Source organism: Chinchilla lanigera, unplaced genomic scaffold (genome assembly GCF_000276665.1).
Source record: "Chinchilla lanigera isolate Chin_1 unplaced genomic scaffold, ChiLan1.0 scaffold00045, whole genome shotgun sequence".
In the NCBI taxonomy this organism is placed as follows: domain Eukaryota; kingdom Metazoa; phylum Chordata; class Mammalia; order Rodentia; family Chinchillidae; genus Chinchilla; species Chinchilla lanigera.
In genome coordinates, this window is record NW_004955446.1 from 3,341,636 (window position 1) to 3,366,624 (window position 24,989).

A 24,989-nucleotide genomic window follows, 5' to 3' on the forward strand; every position below is an offset into this window, starting at 1 on the left:
TGGGCTGTTTGCTATCACTGCAAGATCTAAAAGGTTCACTATGACTGGCCTAGAGGAAGCAAGTTAGGTCACTGAGAGTATCTCTAGAAGGGATACTGTAAACCTGGCCTGCTGCTGTGTCTTTCTGCTTCCCAGTTGCCATGACGTCAGCACACCTCTGCCATGTACTCCTACCAAAGGCCATGTAAGCATGGATATTTGTAGAACCCTGAACCTAACAAAGTGTGCGAACCTAAATATCTCAACTGTTACAAAAAAGAAAAAATTCTTCATAAGATTATTTTATTTATTTATTTATTTTTGGTGGTACTGGGAATTGAACTCATGACCTCGTGCTTGCCAGGCAGGCACTATGCCACTGAGCTATAGCCCCAGCTCCCAAGATTATTTTAGTACTTGTATTATTTATATATCCAATATACAAATTGTTCCGAGTGTTTAGCTTCCCTAGCGTATTCCATAAAGCCCCGATCTGCAACAGGAGACATGATGCAGCCTTGTTGTAATGGGATGTATTGGCTACTTGAGTATCCTGCATGTTGTTCACAACTTTTCTTCTGAATGGACTGCTGCAGTGTGGTATCTAATTCAAGAGTAGTGCTCACTAGTGAGTGTGCCCTCCACTGTCATTAATCATAGCCCCCAAACATAGGGAAACATCTGTTACTTGAGTCACTATTCTTTCCACAATGAATGTTTCCATGTAAGGAGCTTTTAATTTGGTTCGGGACTAAATTTTTTGATGAACAGAATGTTCCAGAATTAAATGTTATAGTATAAGTCAATTTTTGCCAGTAAACACAGACTTGCATCTTTAGCTAGAACCACTACTTTTAGTGTTCTTCAGGGGAATGTGAGGAATTAGTGTCCTAATAGGCCATTTTAGTTGGATTTCTGAGTTAACAGGAAATATAGTATTTATCCATCCCCATCTCATTTCTATTAATTTTAAAGAAAGATGTGTACCCCTACCTAGTCTTTAGCCTTTACACCTAGCAAGTTTCCCATTTACTGCCTCTGTTTTCTTGCTTATCATTAATTCTTACATATTATTACACTAAAAGCACCTGGCAAAAGTCGTTTTCTTTCTTACCTAATTCTTCGTTCACCTTTCTTTTAATAAATTTTTTATTATTAAGCTAGGCATGGTGATGCACACCTGTAATCCTAGCACCCTGGGAGGTTGAGGCACAATGATTCTAAGTTCAAGTTCCACCTGGACAACTCAGTGAGACCCTGTCTCTAAATAAAAAATAAAAAGACTGGGGATATAACTCAGTGTGGAGCCCTGTGTTTAATTCCCAGTAATGCAAATTATCATCATCATTATTATTGTGGTGCTGGAGATCAAATCCAAGGCCTTACACATGCTAGGAAAGCCCTCTACCACTGAGCTATATCCTTAGGTCCTTCTTATCTGTTTCTCAACATTTCTTCTCAGTCTCCTTTGCTGGCTTCTCCTCCTGAACTCAGTCATGAAAGTTGTGTCATTCATGATTCTGCACTTGATAGTCTCTTTTCACGTTAGATGCCTTCCTCTTCCATGGCTTCAATGACCACCTATAATCATCTACAGTCTCCATCCAGATCTCTAGCTGGAGTTGCAGACCCACAGACATCTCAAATGCAACATGTTCAGTCTAATTTTTCTCAATAACTTCCAGTCTTAGTTTTCTACTCTCTACCAAGGCACCTCAGCTAGAAGAAATTCATTACACATATGACTGGTGTTATCATCATCAACCTTAATATTTTTAAGGATGCCATTAAAGAGTTTACATGCATTTTCTTATTTAATCTCCCCAACCACACAAAAGACAGGTATTTTTAAACCAGTTTTACTGGGCACAGTAAAGATGACCAGTAAGGAAACTCATTCAAGGTCACACAGCAGGTGTGGGGTTGGGATTCAGATTCAGTTCTGATTCTGTAGCCTACTTTCTTAGCCTAAGTTGTAAACATACAAAGGAAAACATCAAACTTCTCACCAATTGCACCTCCCTCATCTTCCACCCTACTTTTAAATGGAGAGAGAATAAGGCAAATAAAAACACACATACTTACTGTATATCACTTATCTGATTTGTTATCTACATGACTCCCTGATGGAATGCTGTAAAGGCTGAGGAGGAGCACTCCATTTTAGCTTCCATCCAGCTCAGAAGAACACGCCATGAAGCATGGGCAGCTTTCAGTCACCCATGGCCAAAGACTGTAACAACTCAAGCTGGGTATAGTGGAGCATGTCTGTAATCCCAGTGCTCTGGAAGGCTGACACAGGAAAATCACGAGTTTTAGTTGAGCGTGGGCAACTTAGCATCTTAGCAAGACCCTGTCCTAAAATAAAAAATAAAAAGGAGCTAGGGTGTAGCTCTGTGCAAATGCCTTCGTTTTAACCCCAATACCATCAGACAAACAAATGAATGAACAAACATGAACAAGCTCAAACTGGGACTACTTGGATGGCTGCCCTTTGCATCAAGGTCTCATTCTTTTTCCAGAGCCCTTTAATTAATTGTTCTTAGGTAATCAATAAAAACTTGAAAAAGTATATTCCCAGGAAACACTAAACTCTTTCATAAAGTACTCAAGCAAAGGATCCATACTTCTCATTGATAAAGATTCGGTGGAGGTATTTTGAGAAAACTTTCTGTGCAATAAAGAACACTAGTTCTTTATTCCCTTGTGATTCCTCAGGTAAGAGATACTGACTTGTTACCTTCACTTGGACTTACACCTATAATGCAGACTATGTAATGAAACAAAAAGGCTCTTTATTAAGGGATTTCCTGTGACATTAGTTAGAAATCCACCATTTCTTCAATAAATACTGAGGTTACAAGATAGTAAGTTACTGCCTTTCAGAGCTTATAGACTTGTGAAAAAGAAACACAAACACAGAGTAAAATATCAGGTAGTAAATTCTACACAAATAAAGTAGTAAGAATGTAGAGGACATGGTAGGAAACTCTGCCTTGGAGAACCTAAGAAAGACTTGAATGAGGACAAGACTTCCAAGCTGGCAGAGTTCTTCAGCACAGCTCCGTGAGGTATGGTAGGTGTGTAGACTTAATGGAGTGTAGATGGGTGGGAGGTAGGGCTGAAATAGGCTAGACAGTGGCTGCGTAAAATTTTCATAATGAAGCTGATGATGAAAACTAAAAGCCTTTAAGTTAGAACGGACATTTCTGAGACACAACAGATTAAAATGATGGATAGCTTGGGGCTTAAGGACAGTATAGATTATTGGTAGCTGCTAAATTTTGCAAGAAATTCTGATGCCATTCTTTTTGATTTTCTGTCATGATGAGGTCCTTCTCTTTCTATATATACATACATGTACACCCAACCTTACAACCTGGTCCTCTTTTATATCCTTTGTAAAATAATTTTTATTATTATTGGCTGTTAGTAACAGCTAATATAATTTATCTATTAGAACATCATATTTTTATTTCAACCCACATTTGTGGAAGGTCTTCTACATTCCAGGAAATGTTACTCATATTAGCTACTTCTAACTGAAAATTCCTTTGTATCAATGTTTCAGGATCTATATTTCAGTTGGTTACTTGTTCACACATGTAACAAATACAAAAAAAATTTCTGTGTTAAAAAATTTAAAAATATTCTTTTCTTAAAGATTGCTTTGGTCTTTTACCTGTAAGGAAAGCAACATATGTTTACATAGTAATTAAGTCCCTACACAGTGCTTTGCTGAGTGAATTGTAGTCTGTGTGAATACTTATCATTACCTAAGCCAGCCATACCCTATTTGGAGATATGACAGCAAGGCAGACTGATGCATCTCCCACTACGCCAGGGAGGAGGTACTGCAGATATTTTCCTTCTAATTCTTCTAGAATGTAAGCTCCTTGGAAACAGGACCGTCATCTATTTTTGCATTTTCTGGTGAACACAGTGGAATGTATTTAGCATACACCACATGTGCTGTAACTGTTGAATCAGTGAGTACAGAAAAGAGATGGAGGAGGTGCGGCTGCTAGCAGCGCACCATGCTGGCGCTGCAAGACCAGCTGCACAGCTCCCTCCTTCATCCACATCCTCGGATTTGTTCCAATGACCCGTTCGGACATGGTGCTCTACTATGAGGTTCCAGGTGTGCAGAGACATGCCTCAGTCGAGGACATCAAGAAGACATATTAGAAACTGGCATTAAAGTGGCATCTGGATAAAAATCCTGAAAATAAAGAAGCAGAGTGAAAATTCAAACAAGTGGCTGAGGTGTATGAGGTGTCATCAGCTGCTTTAAAATGGGTTATCTATGACACATATGGCAAAGAATGGTAGAGGAGGTGGAAGTCACTTTGACAGTTCATTTGAGTTTGGCTTCACATTCCTGAATCCAAGTGATGTTTTCAGGAATATTTTGGTGGAAGGGACTTGTTTCCATTTGACTTCTTTAAAGACCCATTTGAAGACATTTTGCGGGGAACCAAAGGGGTCCCCTAGGAAGCAGAAGCCACAGTATGGGTTCTTTTTTCTCCACATTCAGTGGCTTTTCATTCTTTGAGGGTGGATTTTGTTTGTTTGATACATGATTTACTTCATCTGGGTCTCTAGGCCACAGGGGCCTCAGTTCCTTTTTGTTCATGTCATTTGGTGGCAGTGAAATGGGCAACTTCAAATTTGTATCAAGTTCTACTAAAATCATTAATGGTAGAGAAATCGCAAAGAGAATGAGAATGGTCAAGAATGACTAGAAGTTGAAGAAGAGAGACAGTTAACCATAAATGGTAAGGAGCAGCTGCTATACTTGGATAATGAATAATTTAACGCAGGCATTTAACAGAAATGCTAAACTGTAACAAATGCCATTTGAGGATTAATAGGAACTTTTTTAAAGACAGTGTCTTGTTATGTAGTTTAGGCTGGTCTTGAATTCGCAGTGATCCTCCTACTTCAGCCACTGGAGTGCTGGGATTATAGGTATGTGCCACCATGCATAGCAGGAACATTTCTTCAAAGATTTCAAATGAACTCGACTTTCAGTATAACTAATTATACCTCAAGTATCTATAAACAGCTCACTGGAGCTCCTCTTTGTCACAGACTTCTGAGTTTACTGTTGGGACTACACAGTAGGACCTTTTTTTGTCTTTAAAATTGGACCAAGCATTTTTATTACACATGATCCAAGGTAGGCTTTGACTCTGAGGAGCACTAGGATAAGACTATACTATAACACCAGCATGGATTGCTTGCCATCGTGTTTGAAATGGGAGCCAAGCAGGGTCAGCCTGCTGTGAGACTAACCTTGCCAGAAGTCATCCACAGGAATAATTTTCCTGTTTTTTTTCCCCGGGAATCGAACTCACGATGTTGTGCTGGCCAGGCAGGCGCTGTGCCACTGAGCTAAATCCCCAGCCCCAACAGAAATAATTTTCCATTTTTTCAGTGTTTAGTAATGAAAGATATTAATGCATCAATGTTAACACATTTGTGGTTTAATCTACATTTTAAGAATGATTTTTAGTTGTGCATGGATGCGGGCAACTTAGTAAAGTTTTGACAACTGTTAAATATGTAATATTAAACTTAGATTTATGAAAGTTGGCAAACCGGATCTTTGTTATTTGCTTTAAACAAATGGCCAGGCATGACTGCACACACCTATAACCCCGGCACTGGAAAGGCTGAGGCATGAGGATCACCACAAGTTCAAGGTCAGCCTGGGCATAGTGAGACTCTGTCTCAAAAATAAATTTAAAAAAATGGAAGACAATAAATGTAACAGTGGACATTCTTTCCCGGGGAAGTGCTGCAGTCTTCTTATGCCTGTGCATTTTATGCCTGGGCTTCCAATGTCTCTTCACTAGTGCATCATATTATCATCTAGGTGGTGCTGAGTGTAAGGTGTGTAGAATATATGAAGACTTTCTTATTTATAAATCATCATGTAGCAATTTTTTAACATTTTAGAAATGATAAAACTTCTGTGAAGGAGAAAAGAAGCAGTTGTACAAATTTTCATTCCTTTTTTTTGGTACTATGAATTGAACTCAAGACGTTGTGCTTGCCAGGTAGAAATTTTCATTCTTAAAAGTATGCTGTAGTTTTCTTGAATGTATTTGATGTAAGATCACTTAAGGATAATATGGATGGCAAATTTCAGAGAATGATTAAAATAAAGGTGTTTCTCTATAACAAAAAAAGAAGAAATGAAAAGTTTACATTTGTCTCTCCTAAATAACTGAGTGCAGCCCAAGATTCCAAGTAAATCAGGCAAGAGATGAAGCAGTCAAAAGGTGCTAAAACAGTAATAGAGTTGAGGAAAATTAAATGAGGAATACATCACAAGGATATTTTGAATCACAGACACAATCTACAGATCATGCAGTACATTCAGCAAGCACAGTATTACAATTCTACTGTTCTTGCTTCCACCTACTGGTACAGACAAGTAATTTCTTACATTGGGCAAAATTGTTTACTAACACCAGAAAAAAATACAAAAACATGCTTTCAAAGTCCTCCTTCCAAACATAGTATACTTCCTATAGACAGCTATTCACACAAAAATGTACAGCATGAATTCAGCTGCAAACATTCTGAGTATAGAGAATTACCCTAAACCTGGAGATATGTTAGCCTTTACTCTGAGTAGACTCTGGTGTCTAATAATAATAAAAAATCTGATCAATTTCCTTTCATTGCAGTTCCCCTCTTTTTGTATGAGCAAAAGTAGTATGTAAATTTGATGACTAGAATGACCATTGCAATGTTAATAGTATAATCTGGGTTTCATATAGTGAAAACAAACTATTTTGAAAACAATGTCACATATAACTTCTGCGTGTACAACTTCCACTACCAGTAAAATACAGTGGTACTCGTTACACAAAGGCTCCCCTAGGAGTGAATAAATGACTTATATTCCACTTTCTTAAAATGCTTGTCATCCATTTATTTAAAAAAATTTATTAATGCATGTTTGTGACACATATATGAGTACACTCATTGTGAGGAGCTGGTACATATACATATTGAGTCTCAGCCCTTTTTATTTTCCCTTCCTCCCTCTCCCTTCATCCTTGCATCCCCTTCCAATCTACAAAAGATCTACCTCTCTGTTTCTTACTGTCTACTTTTTATTTCACTGTTTAATTACTTATACTTTGGGTTTCTCATATAAGTGAAATCATGAGATATTTAACCTTCTGTGTATATTTAGCTTAGCATTATGGTCACATTACTCAAATTTATTCTTCTTCATGGCTGGATACTACTCCTGTGTGTACATATACCACATTTTCTTTATTTCTTCACCTGCTGATGTGCATATAGGCTATTTCCAAGATACAGACATTGTGAGTTGTGCTGATATAAACATAGGGATCCATGTAGTTTATAAAAAGTAATTTTATTTTAAATTTAAATGGAAAAGTCCTTGTTTCCAAATTTCATTGTAAATAAAAAGGACTGTTTAAATTTTTTTCCAAGAAATATTAATAAAAATAAAAATGTTAAGGTTATATAATAAAAATTCTTGATGTTCTATAAAGCATTATGTAATGCCAGGATTAAAATATGTATCTTTTGTCAAAGAAAACTTTGACAAAAGGTACATACTGCAAAGTTATAAAGAATGAAAAACTTCAGTATTAAAAAGTAAGTGACCAAAAGAAAAGTAAGTGACAGAGTTTAACTTTCTTCTAATTTTCTGTATGACACAACTGGTTTAATAATTACATATTCTAGCTGAGCACAGTGGCACACACCTGCAATCAGGAGACTAAAGCAGAAGGATTAGTGCAAGTTCAAGGCAAGTCTGGGATACACAATGAGCTCAAGGCTAGCCTGAACTACATAACAAGACCCTGTCTCAAAAAAACAGAAAAAAAAAATTTACAGGTTCTAGACACATTTGTTATAAACGAACATTAAAAGATTTCTTCTTCTCCTTTGCCTCTTTTTCCTCCTCCCCCTCTTTTTTCCTGTTCTTCCTCATCTTTTTTTTCCCCTGAGGTAAGGTCTCACTACGTAATTCAGGCTGGCCTTGGCCCCTGTGGTGATCCTCCTGCCTTAGCCTCCCCAGTGCTAGGATTACAGGTGCATGCCATCATGCCTGACAAGACGCTTAAATCCTGTAACCAGCTGAAATAAAGCTACTTGAGACCACAGAAAGTAAAAAGCCAAGTGCTGCTTCACAAATGAAATGAAGAGTCACTCAAAAATTCACTGGCAAAAGGTCTGTCCATACACATGGAAAACCACAACTCATAAAAGAGTGTGCTTTTATTTTTCCTCTAGAAGCAGAAGTAAATTGCTTCTGGCACATTTAATTGGTGTTTGGGGGATACTTTTCAGAACTGAAAGCCTTAGTAACAAATTACGCAGAAAAGTCTCTCTAAGTACTTTACACTGCCTGTTTTTGGGTCATCTACACATGTGTATTTCGCTGTGTGATCTTATCTTAGGCCTGGCTAATAACTAATTTGCTTGTCTTTTTAAAACTGGTTCATTTGCTAATAAGTGTGTATTGTTTTTGTATGTGACAATGGCTTTGTGATTATCTTTGAAAAACACTTTCTCAGCGCTATATATCTAAGTACTTAGGGTGAAAATAATATAGTGGTGCATACATATTTTAAAATAATTGGGAATGAGTGGAGAATGGTGTTAGAAAAAAACAGACTATACACTGACCAATTTTTAAGCATGGTGATGGGAAGTTCTTTACATAATTTTTCTTGTTTATAACTGGAAATTTACATAAAAAATTTTCAAATTCATTTAGTAACTGTTCATGTGCCTAGCTCTAGTTGCTATTCTAAATTTAAACATGTGGTCTGAAAACATACAAACTACATTAAAACATTCATGACAACACATTAAAAGGGATAATAAATAAAGAAAACTCTAAAGGAGAGATTAAGAACACAAGAAAAATATATTAGACCATACCATGAAAATTCATAAATTCACAGTCAGAGGGGATCTTAGCAAATCCTAGTTCTCATATATGTACCAGAGATACAGCAAACACAATTACAGAGTTACACACTAGCTGTTATGGTTGGACAAAGAAACAATGCTCAGACCAAGGAGCCAGAGAAGGTCCCCTGGAGGACGGTGTGAATAGCAACTATCCAGCAAAGGATGAGGAAGGGTAGTCAGAAGCAGGACAGCAAACCTAGAAAGGTGAACCTCAATGGCAGGAACCTGCTTCCTTTCACTGACATACTATGTTACAGGAATTATAGCCACTTTGGAGTTTAAAAGTGAGAACTGGAGAGAGATGAGCCTAGTGATGTTGACAGACAAGATTCTGGAGGTTTTTTAATGTCATGCTAGAGAGCTTAAATTCTGTACTGTAACCAACAGAAAGCTATCAGTGAAAGATTGAGATCTCTCTTTTAGCTAGACACTCTCGTAGCTGTAGGAGGTGTAAAAAGTTGATTTCAGGAGGCAAAGGAGACGAGTTAGCAGGCTGCAGTAATCCAGATGAAGAGTAGGAGGGGATCCGAACATGGCTGAATAGGGAAGTCACGTCTGAGACACTCAAAAGAGGATCAACTAAAAACACAGGCAATTGGAAGAAGGGGAGGGATCTAAACCCTGATGCAAAAAAATCAATTTGAAAGAAGAGACTTGTAAATAGAACAAAACATATGCATAGGAGCTGAGGAAAGGCAAAACAGCCGGACAGTACTGTCTGTGGGGCCATAGCTGGTGCCCAATATGGGAACTGACACTGACAGAACTTCCAAAACAGTTGGTAGGATCCAGGACAGACTTGCGGTATACAGGCCCTTCACCTCATCTCCCCTCCCAAACAGAGGTCACTGCAGCCCCGCAGCATTTTTCACAGCACACACGGGGGCGGGGGAGGTATGTGTGTGAGACTAGGGAGCTGCTCCCTCCCCGAGCCTCCCTATTTGTTTTCATACTGGGGGTTGTGGGAGCGGGTGCTGCTGCCTGTGTTGAGTCTTCAATATTGGACCCCATGCTCACCTGGGTCACCACTTGGAGCCTGCAATTTATCCCATGCAAACTGGGCCATTTACTCAGTACACAGAGCTAAGATTGGTCCAGTTTGAGGCCTTACTGAGCACCTCGGGTTCACTTGAGCCTACACTGAGCTCTCACTGCCCTGCTCTAATCCCAGGCTCACTAGAGTCTCTGTCCAACATCTAACACTAGTCCCGCGCACCTGGGGTTTACATGGGGTGATGCAAGCACCCTGGGCACAGGTGCATTCAGCCAGAGCCCTGGCCCAGTCTCTGACTATCATAATAGCCTGGTCCTCTGCCTGGTCAGCAGCAAGGGTGAATGGCAGCCTGCTCTGCCTGGTACTCCACACACTTGTGAGAGACCAACCAGTGCTCAGCACCCTTACTGGGCTTGCAGAAACCCGCCCATGTTAGTCTGAGGCACATTTATTTCTCTGCTGAGCATCCACAGGACCCAGAGTCAGGTCTGAGAGCCTCACATATTGGAAGCCTGTCCCACAGACAATGGACTATACACATCAAGTAACAAGCATGAATCCCCAACCAGAAGGAATCCACAACAGCAGCCTCATAAACAAGGCCCCCACACCTCTGTCCACTTCCTGAGCCTGAACAGCTGCCACACAAGGGATTATGGAGAGAGGCCCCTCTGAACTGAGTAAGCTCCCCACAAACTCACAGGCTATTAAAGGGGGCAAAGAGGAATGGCACTTGTGAGATAAGACTACAGACCTGCGAAGAAAACACTCCTCTGGGGATACACAGGCACTTTTTTCTCTCTTCTTCTTTTTTTTTGCCTCCATTATTGGCATGTTTTTGATTTTCCACTATTTTTTTCTTTTGGTGGAGGCTGGAGTTTCATCACCATTTTCTTGCCCCCTCCAACATTACTTTGCCTTACTTGTTTGAATAGGCTTACCTTTTATTCTCTCTCTCCCTGTTCTTTTTTCCACCTTTGTTCAACTTGTTCCTTTACTATTTTTTCTTGTTTTCTCTTCCTCTAGTTTTACCTCCACTCCCTATGATTTATCCTTTTCCTAGATGGTCATGTCTAGGGGGTGGTCTCTTACTGTTATCTAATACCACTAATCTCCCTTTACTCCTTACCAGGATCTTCTACTCATTCTTACCACATTCTTTACAGCTACCCCTGCTTTGTTTTTCATAATCTATTTCTTTTTTCTTTACACTACCACAACCATACCACTTACCCTTATGAATCTATAGGGTGTTAACTATATCTTACTTTGGATGAATACTGCACTATGGTGAAAGGGAGGAAAATTGCTCTATCGAGTGGATATTTACTGTATATAGTTTTCTAAGTTGTCTTAGATCTTGCTGTATAACTATAAATGTTGTACATAGGGTTAAAGGTGACTAAGTATTATTTATTATAGTTTGTAAAATTCTAGTTTGTGCTGATACTATAGTTATTACTGATTGTACTAAATTAGCCAAGGTGACATAGCTGTTGTGATCAATTGACCCTCCTTGTATCCCAATACCTGGATTATCTGGGAGCCATAAACAATACTACAGCCTAGTACCAAAGAACTGGGTGCAAACTTTTATCCCTAATAAACAGAACTGGTAGGATCCTGGGACAGACTTGAAGGCTAAAAGCCATCTATGCCTAGAAAAGAGCTCTGAAAAATAGTCATTACCACCTACAGGGGTCTTGATATTACTAATAAAACTACCTACCATAAGCAACTTACAAGCCTCAATGAGGAGAACAAATAAAACAATAACAGAGAAAGAAAGACAATGCAATTCTGATTAAAATTCCAACAGCATATCTCACAGAATTAGAGAAAACAATCCTAAAATTCATTTGCAACCAGAAGAGGCCTAGAATAGCAAAGGCAATTCTGGGCAACAAAGGCAACATAGGGAGCATCACAATCCCTGACCTGAAATTATACTAGAAAGCTACTGTGATTAAAAACAGCGCGGTACTGGCAAAAAAGAAAAAAAAAAAAAAAAAAACATCAGTGGAACAGATTAGAAGATGCAGAAACAACTCCAGACATACTTAGCCACCTTATCTTTGACAAAGGTACCAAACACATTTATTGGAAGATAGCCTCTTTAATAAATGGTGCTGAAAAAACTGGATCTGCATATGCCAGAGATCAAAATTAGACCTATATCTTTTACCATGCACTAAGCTAAATTCAAAATGTATCAAAGATCTAAATATTAAAACAGAAACATTAAATCTGCTGAAAGAGAGAATAGGTAAAGTTCTTGAAAACACTGATGCAGGCAAAGACTTTATGAGTAAAACCCTGGTCACACAAGAACTATCACAAAGAATCAACAACTGGGATCTCATCTTATCAAATAACTTTTGCACAGCAAGAGAAAACACCAACGGAGTGAAGAGACCACCCACAATGTGGGAAAAAATGTTTGCCAGCTGTTCCTCAAAGGATTACTATTGAGAACATATAAAGAACTCAAAAATGCCAGAACTCCCAAATTTAAAGTCCCAATCCAAAAATGGGCATCTGAGATGAATACACACTTCTCAGATAAAGAAATACAAACAGCAAATAAATATAGGAAAAAGTGTTCAAGATCACTGGTCATTCGAGGGATGCAAATTAAAACAACACTGGGATTCCATCTCACCCCGGAAAGAACAACTGTCCTCAAGAAATCAATCAATAATGCTGGCAGGGCTATGGGGACAAAAGGAACCCTTCTCCACTGTTGGTGGGAGTGCAGACTGGTACAACTACTGTGGAAATCAATGTGGAGATTCCTCAAAAAACTAGAACTGGAGGTCCCATTTGACTTAGCTATGCCCTTTCTGGGTATCTTCCCAGAAAATTAAAAACATTGTACTAGTGATATATGTGCATCCATGTTTATAGCAGCACAATTTGTAGTAGTTAGATCCTGGAAGCAAACCAAATGCCCATCAACTGAGGAATGGATAAAAAAGATGTGGTCTTTTTATACAATGGAGTACTACTCAGCCATAAAGAAGGATAAATTGGAGACTTTTACAGAAAAGTGGATGCAACTTGAGTCCATATTCAAGTGAAATAAACCAGACGCACACACGTGCAAGCATTGTATTGTCTCCCAAGTGTGAGATGCTGAAAGAGTAAGTAAGATCTAAAATGTACAATAGATATTGTACAATGGAAAGAAACTGTTCAAAAGGAAAGAGAAACTGGGATGGGGAAAAGGAGAAAGGAAAAGCAAAAAAAAAAAAAAAATACACACACACACAAGATAGTTAAGATAGTTATAGCACTAATTTCTAGTAGTTCAATGAAAACAAAGCTTTGTGCTAGTATTGTTTGGACAATTAAATGTCAATATCTTGTACTCTAAATAAGTAATTTAAAGACAACAATATGCAATGTATTAACCATTGTTACCCTATTACCTTGTTTTGAAATTTTGCTTTTCTTTCTTTAAAATAAAAAGAAAGAAAAAAATGAGAAAACTTAGAAGCAAAATGTAATCCAAAACACCCAATTCAAGCAAAGCAAGCCCAGAGGCACTGAGGTAGAAGAAATAAAAAAACCTCTCAGTTGAATTTTATGAAATGGTAGCAGCAGAAGTAACAAAGCAGATGAGTAAGACCCTAGCCAAAAAAGAAAACAGAAATACTAATTACACAGATAACTAAAGAGATGATGATAATAATGAATGAAATGTTTAGTGAATCTAGAGTAGATACAGATAAAAATAGAGGAGCTTAGGGAAACCATGAATGCCCAACATAGGAAAGAAGCAGATGCCATGAAATAGATGCAAATGGATATCCCAGAGATTAGAGAGTCTACTGAAAGTATACACAGCATTATCAACCAATGTGAAGATAGACTGTCAGATGTAGAAGGGGTTGTGGTTGGTTCTCATCAAACGAAAGACTTCTTAAAAATAGCAAGGGACCATGAAAAATCAATCGAAAAGCTGCTAGATGATGCAAAGAAGAATAATATAAGATTAATTAAAATCAGTAAGAAATCAGAAGATAACACAAAGGACATAAAAAATTATTCACTGAAGTAATAGCAGAAAATTTCTCAAGTATGGAAAAGAATTTGACATACAGTAAGTATGACACAAAGAACCCCAAATAGCCATGACCAGAAAAAAACTACACCAAGATACATATTAGTCAAGATTCCAGAAACTCAACACAAACTTAACTATTTACCCTGAGCATTGCATGGGCAGCATGTCTGTTTACATACTGACTATTCTGAGTGTTGCTCTAGTAGGTGTCATTTCAACCAACTGATTCCATATACTGAGTAAATGTGATAAAACTGTTTTTACATTTCCTATTGAATTATCTTATAAAATTTAATGAAAAAAATGTGCAATTTTTGGTCATTCTGTACTTACATAATGGGATGGGTTAAGAACTGTTACAGAAAAGAAACAACTCACTTCCAAAGGGAAACGCAACAAAATCACAGTAGAGTTCTCAATACAAACCCGTAAGTCAAGAAAAGCATGGTATTTCAAGTCCTAAAAGAAAACAACCTCCAGCTCAGACTGATACACTCTGCAAAATTATCTTTTGAAACTGATGGAGAAGTAAGATACTTCCATGATAAAGAATACCTGAAGAAATACATGATCACCAAACCAGCACTCCAAAAAGTTTTGAAGGATATCCTAGAAAAAGACAACAAAGAGAATAATTCCAAGAATTTCAACAGAATGAATCCACCTGGCAAAGAAGCAATTAAGTAGAAAGGAAACAGTGTTCAGTATCATTGGTCATTCAAGAAATGTAAATTAAAACAACACCGAAATTCCATCTCATTACACAAAGAATAGCTATCATCAAGAAATCAACCAATGGCAAATGCTGGTGAAGCTGTGGGGAAAACCCTTCTCTACTGCTACTGGGAGTGTAAATTGGTACAACCACAACAGAAATCACTATGGAGATTTCTCAAAAAACTAAAACTAGAGGTTCCATTTGACTTAGCTCCTAGGTATCTTCCTGAAAGAGAACTCCTTGGTATCTTCCTGAAAGAGGTAAAGATATCATATTACAGTCTGGTCCTTACCTTAGAGTCACTTCCTGGCTCCAGTGCAGGTCCCTCAGCTAGGTGGCACAGATCCTCCATCCCACTGGCCTAGACTTTTTAGCTTCCACCACTGACCTTTGGGCCCTCCCAGTGAACACATCCTTTATGCAGACTTGCATGAGACATTGCTGTGGGCTCTAGGCCTCTAGCTGCACTTCTGGAGGACATTGCCATGGGCTCTGGACTCGTACAGAACACTGTAGTGGGATCCAGGCCCTCAGCTGGACTCTTTGGGTCTCTAGTGTATGGACAGATCTCCTGCACTCTTTTGCATTTGACTCTTAGGGTGAATATTATAAAATAATCCTATAAATTGTGTGTATTAAATTGTTTCCTTTGCCAACCCTGACTACAATACACAGTGATATGTGCATATCCACATGGACAGCAGCACAATTTATGACAGCTAAATTTTGGAAATGGCCCATATGCCCATCAATGGATGAATGGATAAAGAAAATGTGGTGTTTATATACAATGGAGTACTACTCTTCCATAAGGAAGTATAAACTTGAGACATTTTTAGGTAAATGGATGCACCTTGAGAACACAAGTTCAGGTGAAATAAATAGGACACAGTTTTAAAAATATCACATTGCTTCTCTTGTATGAGAAACCCAAAGGGTAAGTAAGGTGCAAAATGGAGGACGGATATTGGGAAGTTGGAAGAAAATGTTCGAATTGGAAGGTGAACAAAGGAGGGGAGTGGGGGAAGGGAAGGAAAGGAATAGGGATTTAAAAACGAATGGAAGGAAAACGATGGAAACAAAGCTTTTGTAAATGAAGAGGGGAAAAAGCGTAAAGGGGGGGATTGGGAAAAAAAAGGAATTAATATATTATGTAGAGGTACAAATTCCTCATGATATGGAAATCAGTATGGAGATTTCTCTAAAAACTGAAACTAGAGGTTCCATTTGACCCAGTTATTCTCCTTCTTGTTATATTCCCAAAAGAGTTAAAAGCATCACATCACAGCATTATAGGCACACCAATGTTTACAGCAGTACAATATGTAATAGGTAAATCTTGGAAATAGCCCATATGCCTATCAACAGATGAATGGATAAAGAAGATGTGGTTTTTGTATACAATGGAAGGACAAACTTGAAACATTTTTAGGCAAACGGAGGCACCTTGAGATCATACCCTTAGGAGAAATAAATTGGACACACAATTTCAAATATCACATTGTTTTTCTCGTGCGAGAAACCAAAAGCACAAATAAAGGTCAAAATGGATGAAAGATACTGGGAAGTAAGAAGAAAATGTTCAGATGGGAAGGGAAAAAAGAATTAAAATGTGCTACATATATGTACCAACACCCTATGTGAATGTAATCATTATGTATTGCATACATGTCCCTATTTACTTATTTACTAGTACCAGGAATCGAACTCAGGACCTTGTGTTTGCCAGGCAGGCACTGTGCTGCTGAGTTATATCCCTGGCCCCATTTTTTTTAAAACAAGAAAAAAAAATCAAATTACCCATGATGAATGTGATCAATATGTATGGCAAACATGTACCAACATAAATTATTTTAAAAAATGGTAGTAGGAGTCAAGAAAGAAAATAATGGATTTCAGACATATTCAAAAGGCAAGGCTATGGTGGCTTTCCTCACAATAGCCCGCCCTGTGTCCTCCAGAGTGTACCTCTATGTTGCTTTTCTCTCTTTTACTCAGCCCAACCTCACTCTGCAGAGCCAGTTTCTCCCTCATGTGCACTTTTACTTTTTCCAGTAAACTCTGTCACTGCTTTTCATTTTGTTGAATATTACTTTTTTTTTTCCTTTTGAGACAGGGTCTCACTATGTCGTACAGGATGGCTTCAAACTCACAGAGATGCTCCTGCCTCAGCTTTCCAAGTGCTGCGATTAAGTGTGTCTCACACCTGGCTCATTCAATTTATTGTCTGAGATGAGAAGAACCTGGAATTGAACTCCAGAAGGAGAAGTGGGCAACCCAAAACAGACTCAGCCCCAAGTTGGGAAGACACCATTAGGCTTCCAATTTGTATATATAGATCTTGGAATTTTTCAGCTTCTATAATCATTTATGTGTATCTGACATCATCAAGATTATTTCTCTGGACAAACATTAGAATCATGTTTTCAAGTTCCAAAAGTTTATGCATCATTTGCTAATGGTTTGAAATTCATTAAATCTACTCATTACTTTAGGTCAAAGTCAAAAAGTTTAGTTTGTAGTCAAATGAAAAAAAATTTTTATGTCTTTTGCTTGCTCAAGTCTTCTTTGCTGATTTTTTTTTGAGACACGGTCTTGCTATGCAGTTCAGGCAGGCCTTAAAGTCACCATGGAGCCCAGATTTTGCCTTGAACTCCTGGTGATCCTCCTGCCTCAGTCTCCCAAGTGCTGGGATTACAGGTATGCACCACCACACCTGGCCAGTCAGTTTTTTATTTTGTTCTTATATACTTGGTTTGCTTAGCTAAAAGAGGTGTGTGCAAACTGAAATACCATTTTCTATTATCTTTTGTATTTTAAAAAGTTCTAAAATATGTTCTATTGTCTGAGACACATATTTCATCATGGGTTGTACCTGTAATTCACAAAAATGTTATTCTTTATTTTATTTAGTGTTTTTCCACCTTGAATATAATTTTGTTGAAATCCTATTTTATACCTGCTTTGTGTGTGTTTGTCTGATAAAACTTAGCACTTCTTTGAAAAACAATGGCATTTTAATTTAGATAGTTTTCTTCTAGCTAATACGTCACTGGATTTTATTTTTAACCATATCTTGAAAACATTTCTCTTCTAATAGGAAAGTTTAAACAATGTGTTGTCATAATAGTTTGGGATTCTGTCATTTTTAGTTTGCATTTTTCCTTTACTTTCCATTCTTTGTTTCATTGGTTTGTTTATGTATATTCTCTTTCCATGAATACTCCATGTGTTTGTTTTCAAGAAATGTCATTTAGCTAGGTGTAATTACCAATTCAGGATAAAAATGCTATTCTTTCATAACTTCCATATAAGAAATTTCCTTCCATTCATAGTTTTATCAACATGGCATACAATTTTAAATTTAAATTATATATTAAAACATTTTACATGTATCTTAAAAAAGAAAAGGCAAAACTGGAAGGACTCTGTAAGAGATGGGACATTGCAGAGTACCTACTTCAGGTGACAAGTGGATCGTGGTGCTACTGACATAAGAACAAATTCACCAATGGACAATCAAAAACATGGCAGCAAGCAAGATCAGGTTTTGGGACAAAGTAGCAAGTAAGTTTCTTTTTTTTTTTTTTTTTGGTTTTTGGTTTTTCTCCGGTACCGGGAACCAAACTCACGACCTTGCGCTTGCCAGGCAGGCGCTTTGCCGCTGAGCTAAATCCCCAGCCCCGCAAGTAAGTTTCAAACATGAGTATTTCTGAGTGCCTGTGAGATATGCCAAGGTGTGCAAGTGTGATGATCTGGCAAGAGGCTGTATGAACCTAGAGACACATACACAGTATTCAGATGTGTAATTCTTAGACTGGATTGGGTCATCTAAGATAATAGCAGTAGGAAGGCTGGGAAAAAAAGAGAAGGCAAAAGACTGCACAGCAGCTGGGTTGAAGGAAGGTTTCAGACAGGGGGATGTAGGTAAGACACTCGAGCATGTATGTAGGCTAAAGAAAAATGGATTGTACACAGAAATTAAGACAGACACTGCGGAAAACCAGCACTAGAGGGGCATGTCCTAGGAAAAGGAAGCTTAAAAGAAGCTTAAAGAATGTCCAGAGTGGAAAGTTAGAAATTTACTGCTCTGGAAAGGTGGGGCCAATGGTTTAAAAGTTAGTTACATGGAGACCAAGTAAAGTTAGGACTGAGAAGCATCCACTGGATTTTGCTACTGATACCCAAAACTTAAAAATCATTCTATTACTGACCCTCTTGTTCTTCAACAACCACATTGACTAATTCCTACTGAACTTGGAAACAACTCAAGGTTCTAAGTTTTTTCCTACGCTGTTCCTATACAGACAACTTGTTTAGCATAAATATAAGACTTTATATTTAGTTCTATTCAGAATCACTTTGTGAGATTGATGTTCTAACAAGTAGAGATCGCGTGAAATTTAAATTTTTCATCTTCACTTCAAGTCATTTGAAAACTTTAGTAGGTCATCTATAACCTTCCCTTAGCCACAGATAAAGCATTTGTGACTTTTTTTTTGGGGGGGGTTGTGGTTTGGGGGATATTGCAAAGATGAACAATGTTAATATAGGACACATATTTTATAAGATTATTTATAATAGTCATGCAAAGAATCAGATACAAGAGAGTGCAGGAAATCTGTCCACACACTAAAGAGCAAAGAATCTTGACCACCTGAGGGCCTGGATCCCATGATAATGTCCTGCATGAGTCCAGCTGAAGGCCTAGAGCTCACAATGCCTCCCATGAGTCCAACTGCAGGCCTAGAGCTCATAACAGTATCTCATGCAGGCCTGTTTCACAGATCTGCGCTGGAAGACCCAAAGGTCAGTGGTGGAATCTAGGAAGTCTGTGCCAGTAGGATGAAGGATCTGTGCTAGCAAATGAGATCTGCACTGCAGCCAGGAAGCGATGCTCAAAGCAAGAACCACAGCCACCCTCAGCAACAGTGAGGTCCTGAGCTCCTCTGATGAAGAAGAAAGCTGAGTTCCCATCAGGAAAGCCAACGCAGCAAGCTTCTCCAGGAGACCTGCACTGCACCATCTTCCCCCCCAGAGCCAGAAAGCGATGTTCAGAGTGAGGACCAGACCTCCCCCAAAGTGTACCAAAGCTATTCTCAGTGCCAACAAGGTCCTGAGCTCCTCGGAGGATGAAAATAGTGAAGTTCATTAGGAAAGCCAGCATGATAAGCTCCTCCAAAAGAACAAACAGCTCTTTACAGCTTCTACCAGCTCCTAACAGCCTTTCCTCTTTTTCTCCAGTTCTGCCTACTGGCAACAATCCTCAGGTGGGTCTCCCACACCCAGCACCACACTTACTCAGTTCAGCTGGGTGTTGTAAGTTGACCACCAATTGTCAATCCACTACAGGGGTGTATGTGCGCACGTGTGGAATTGACCCTAGACCCTCATATAAGACGAGACCATGCTCTACCAGCGAGCTGCACCTCCAGGCCCCATTTGTGATTTTCATATGTTGCTAGTTCTTAACTTTCCATATCCTTAGTAATACTTTTTTTATCATGAATTGAAAGAAGGAGAGTAGACATTACAAAATGCTTTTTATCATACACATTAACTTCTACAGTCTTTACAAAAAGTTTAAGTATTTAATGTCAATTCTATGTTAGGGTTGAAGAGTCTGAGGCTTTATGAGACTACACAAGCATTTGAACCCAGGAGTTTGCCCTCAGAGTCTATGTGGTTTGCTTCTTGCAAATACCCTTTTTTACAGTTATTTTTATTACTTTTGAGTGCTTTCCCCTTGGACATACAACTTATTCAATGTACTATTTTTAAGTTCTGATAAACAAGGGATTAGAGAACATCTTCCCCTTGATGTTTCATGTTCAAATCCTTCAAGGCCCAGCTGCACACATAAATTATGTCCTTGTCCCTCCTTTTAGTCAAGAAGTAGGCTCTTTCCTTTGAACTCCTATATCACTTTATCTATTAGTCTCTATGAAATTTATCATCTTCTGCCTAGTATTCTAATTACTTAAATGTGTGCCCAATCGTCCTCACTCTGCTGTATTGCCTTGGCCTTAACCAACAAAATAATTAGCACTGTGAGGTCTATTTCTGCATTTACTAAGCATTCTTTAAGGTATTATTCCTTATATTACTCAGTTTTCCCTGTATCATAAATCCACAGGATGAATTTATCTCATAAAGAGTGCTAAACAAATACTGTTCCTCATAATTCTCAACAGTATGCTTTTCTTTGCTCTCACTGCCAGAAAACTTACAGTAAAACTCTGGACAACTAGACTTCCTTCAAATCTTCCTTCTGATTTTTTGCTTAATATTCTTTTACATTTTATTAATCTTCATGTACATTTTTAGGTGTTATGGTTTAGATCTGAAATGTCCTCCAAAGCTCGTGTGTGAAAGGTGACTGGATGATGGGTCTCTATATTCATCCATGGGTTCATCCATGCTTGAGTTCAGTAGATGCATGTGGTGTTAGGGGGGTGGGGCCTAACCACCCCTTGGAGGCATCTTTAGTGTTTTGCCTCCACAGATTTTATCTCCCTCTCGTCTCCTCCCTTCACTCTCGGCTGGCATGGGGTGAGTGGCTGCCCTCTGCCAGGCCTTTCACCATTCTGCATCTGCATTTAAACCAGCTGAGCATGGACTAAAATTGTGAGCCAGATAAGCCTCATCTTACTTTTCTCATTGCTGAGACAAAATACCCAACACTCGAAGTTAAAGGGGAAAAGGTTTATTTGATGTACAGTTTGTAGAGTTTTCATTTCATAGTCAGCTAGCTCTAAGGCCGGGAGGATGGCATGGCAGAGTGGCACTGCAGTGCAGAAATAGTCCATGGCAAGGAGGCAGGTGAGAGCAAGCAAGGGACCTTGGCCATTTCTTTCTGCACCTTTTATACTCTTATCTAGGCTACAGGGATTAGGGAGGTGCCAAACCAATCAGTGGACCGATTTAGTAATCACATACCCTTTATCCCAGCATCACACACTGTAGATCCAGTCACCTCTGAAAAAGCCCCACCTATGACCCTATGGGGTTTTGGGGGGACATCTAGACACAAGCCATAATCTCTCCTTCAAATTGTAGATGCTGGGTATTCTGTCCCAGTGACAGGAAAGCTAATACATTAGGCAAGCAACCACAAGAACACTTTGGTAAAAAGGAGAGCATAAAATAAATTTTGGCTGGGCATGGTGGTGGACACCTGTAATCCCAGCACTTGGGAGGCTGAGGCAAGAGCCTTGCTGCTGAGTTCAGTGCCAGCCTGGGCTACATAAGTGAGTTCAAGGCCAGTCTGAACTACAAAGGCCTGTCTCAAAAAACCAACACAATAACAATAACAACAACAACATCAACAACAAAAATAATTTTTTGACAAGCAAATACTATTTAAGCTTCATTTACCATTTATTCCTGTGGTATCGCTCACAGTCCCTCGCATACAGTAACTGCACTAAGTTAATGTATGTGGCATAAGTGAATGAAGTTTGGGATATATAATTTTCAATCGGGTATATTCCACTATCCACCATTTCTGTAATTTTGCAATTTTTCAATGCTGTAACATTTTTAGTGAGCAGTTATAAACCATATTGAGTAATCCTGGGCTCTTTCTGATATCCCAATATAGTTTTTCATGTGTTTTGCTTCCCTTCAACTACTTCTGTACTGTTAGGTGGGCATAGTACTTATGCCACAAGGCACTAGATTTAATATAGGAGGCATGATAAGCCCCCCAGGACATGAACTTATCATTGTATCTTCTTTGGCTTGGGTACTTTTTCAACTAGGTAGGGAAAGCTGACTGGCATTCGTTTTAAACCTGAGCAACAAGCATGTCTGCCCTGCTGTTACATGTATTTTTTCAGTTCCAAGTAACTCCTGGAGTCATGAAAGTCCACAGAGTCTAGCTTCCCTTTCCTGAGATGACTTCAGACACACCCACAAGAAGTTTGCCTTCTGTACCTTCTCCCTTTGATTATTTCTAACCCAGTGTTCCAGAGACTGGTACCTCCTTCAATTTTTTTTATATCCAGGCCAACATATTTGGAAGAGCTTTGCTTCAAGCGTATTCATTAATTAGACTATTACTCTACAGAGCTAACAACTGGATCTGTAAAGCACACAACGACTGCTTGAATACCCCAGGGATGATAAGGAAATATGATGAAGTTCATGCCTTTTAATCTGGCTTCTTCTCTGCCTTTGGCCACCTGGTATGTACCCCAAAGTCCGCTGTATCTGTTGGTTAAGTATAGACTTGATGGTAAGCTTGCTATTACATATTACTCTACTCTGTACTTTTTTTTATTTACACAACTATCTGGGTCTAAGTTGGCTTTTTTAGCACTTAAGACATAGTAATTTCCCCTGGCAACTGGCATTTTGCTTAAAGAAATTTGCAACTAGCCATTTCATCTTGGGTTTTAAATATCTACTTTCTACTGAAAGGTACATCATATATTCAGTGACAAAATGCTAAAAGTAGGCCTATGCTCTCATTTGCATACAAGGAATGATGTATTTTCAGTTATTATTACTGATAACATCTTTTCACATATTTACTAACTATATATATTTATTTACTGAGCACATATGATACCATGCTAAGTGCTAGAGGTGTAGAAATGAGTAACAATTTCAGAAAATTTATCAACTAGTGGGGATACAAGCATTATTAATTTGTGTTTAATGGAAGTACTTACAGGACAGAAGGACATAATTTAGTAGGAAATTCACCTGAAGGAGCACAAGCTAAGCTGCTTATCAACAACACCTCTCAAAACCTAACTAGTTTAGAGATCCGTTTACTCTTAAAACCCCCTGACTAGAATGAGGGCATTAAGCCAAGGCGCGGGGGTCTCTCACTAGAGTTTAACATAGCTGGGTCACTTAGCTCAGTAAAACACAGAAATCACTTTATAAATATAGTTTTTTAAGTACTGGAAAACAAATGAAAGGTATCTAAAACATGTAAATATTGCTTAAATTTATTATGAATATACTAACAATAGGAAAATGGGCAAAAGATATGAATGGGCTTAAAATACAATTGGCAAACATAAAAATACAACCAAATCATTAGTAAACACAGCAATAAACAGTACATATAAAAACCAAGGACTATTATTTTGCAACCACTGAAAATGAATTGGCAAAAGATAACACTGAGCTGCTCAAGCTGGTGGCTTAATGATTACTCATGAAAACTAGACAGAGAGAGAAGAAAATAGTATTACCATTTCAGAAGAGAACTGGCTTTTAGAAGAGAATTACTTCGTAAATTTTTCTTTTTAGCACTATACTCACACATATATATCAGGAAACATTATAAAAACATGTATATGCCAAGGCTTGTTGTGCATGCTTGTAATCCCAGCACTTGGGAGGCTTAGGCAGGAGGACTGCCTCAAGTTTGAGTTCAGCCTGAGCTACACAAGGAGTTGAAGGCCAGCATGCACTACACAGGGAAACTCTGTTTCAAAAAAACAACAAAAAATGCATAATAGTTGTTTGTAACAACCACCACCATCACAACAACAAAAAAGGGAAACAACCCAAATACTCATAGACAAGGATAGTAAATTTTAGAATAATCACACAATGATCTTGCAACACTAAAAACCAACCAAAGTCATGTGCAGCTTATTTCATCATGTGAAAGTAAATCATGTTGTTTAGGAAACATCTGTATTAGGGTAACATGTATAAAGAGAAGCAAGAGGATGATAAGTGTGAGGTTTGGATCAGCAGTTATCTCTTACACATAAAAAAAGGATATGGGTGGAGAGGGCCATGAAGAGACTTCAAAGGTACCAGAAATATGCTTTTCGATATATAATTTTAAAAATTCTTTTAATTATATGTAGATTATATGTAAATTACATTTTGCACTGTATATATTTCATAATAGTATAGATAAATGCATAAGGACAAGGTTCTGAAAACATGGGAGAAGAGAAGAATGTCCCAAACAGGGGATTACTCTGTGATGATCTGAAGCCAGGAGGAAAGGACACGAACTCTAAAGAGAAACCCAGGAGAGCTCAGCAGGAATTTACAATATTATGAAAGAGTTTTGATTTTATTGTAAGATTAATGACTGGCTAGAGAAAAATTTTAAATTGAAGTATGACATGTCACATTTGCACTTCCTAAAGATCTCTGTGTTTTCCTAAGGAAAACAGATTAGTAGGAAGCAAAAATGCAGGCTAGGTCTCACGAAGAGGGTCTGGATGAAGGTAATGGTACTAGATAAAAGATACTAGACTGCA

At 38.3% G+C, this 24,989-nt stretch overlaps 1 protein-coding gene and 1 pseudogene across 3 annotated transcripts in view; one reads left to right on the plus strand and one right to left on the minus strand.

Moving 5' to 3' along the window:
* Positions 1–24,989, minus strand: part of Nln (neurolysin (metallopeptidase M3 family)) — a 116,060-nt gene that overhangs the window by 83,358 nt on the left and 7,713 nt on the right. Inside the window, exon 2 of one of the 3 annotated variants that reach the window (XM_005392620.2) lies at positions 2,065–2,271. The exons of 1 other annotated variant lie outside the window; for it this stretch is intronic. The gene's annotated coding sequence lies outside the window, so the exon portion shown is untranslated. Of the gene's footprint in view, positions 1–2,064; positions 2,338–24,989 lie in introns of all 3 variants that reach the window. One more of the 3 variants, XM_013518407.1, reaches the window with a different exon arrangement.
* On the plus strand, positions 3,621–4,857 carry LOC102017400 (annotated as a pseudogene).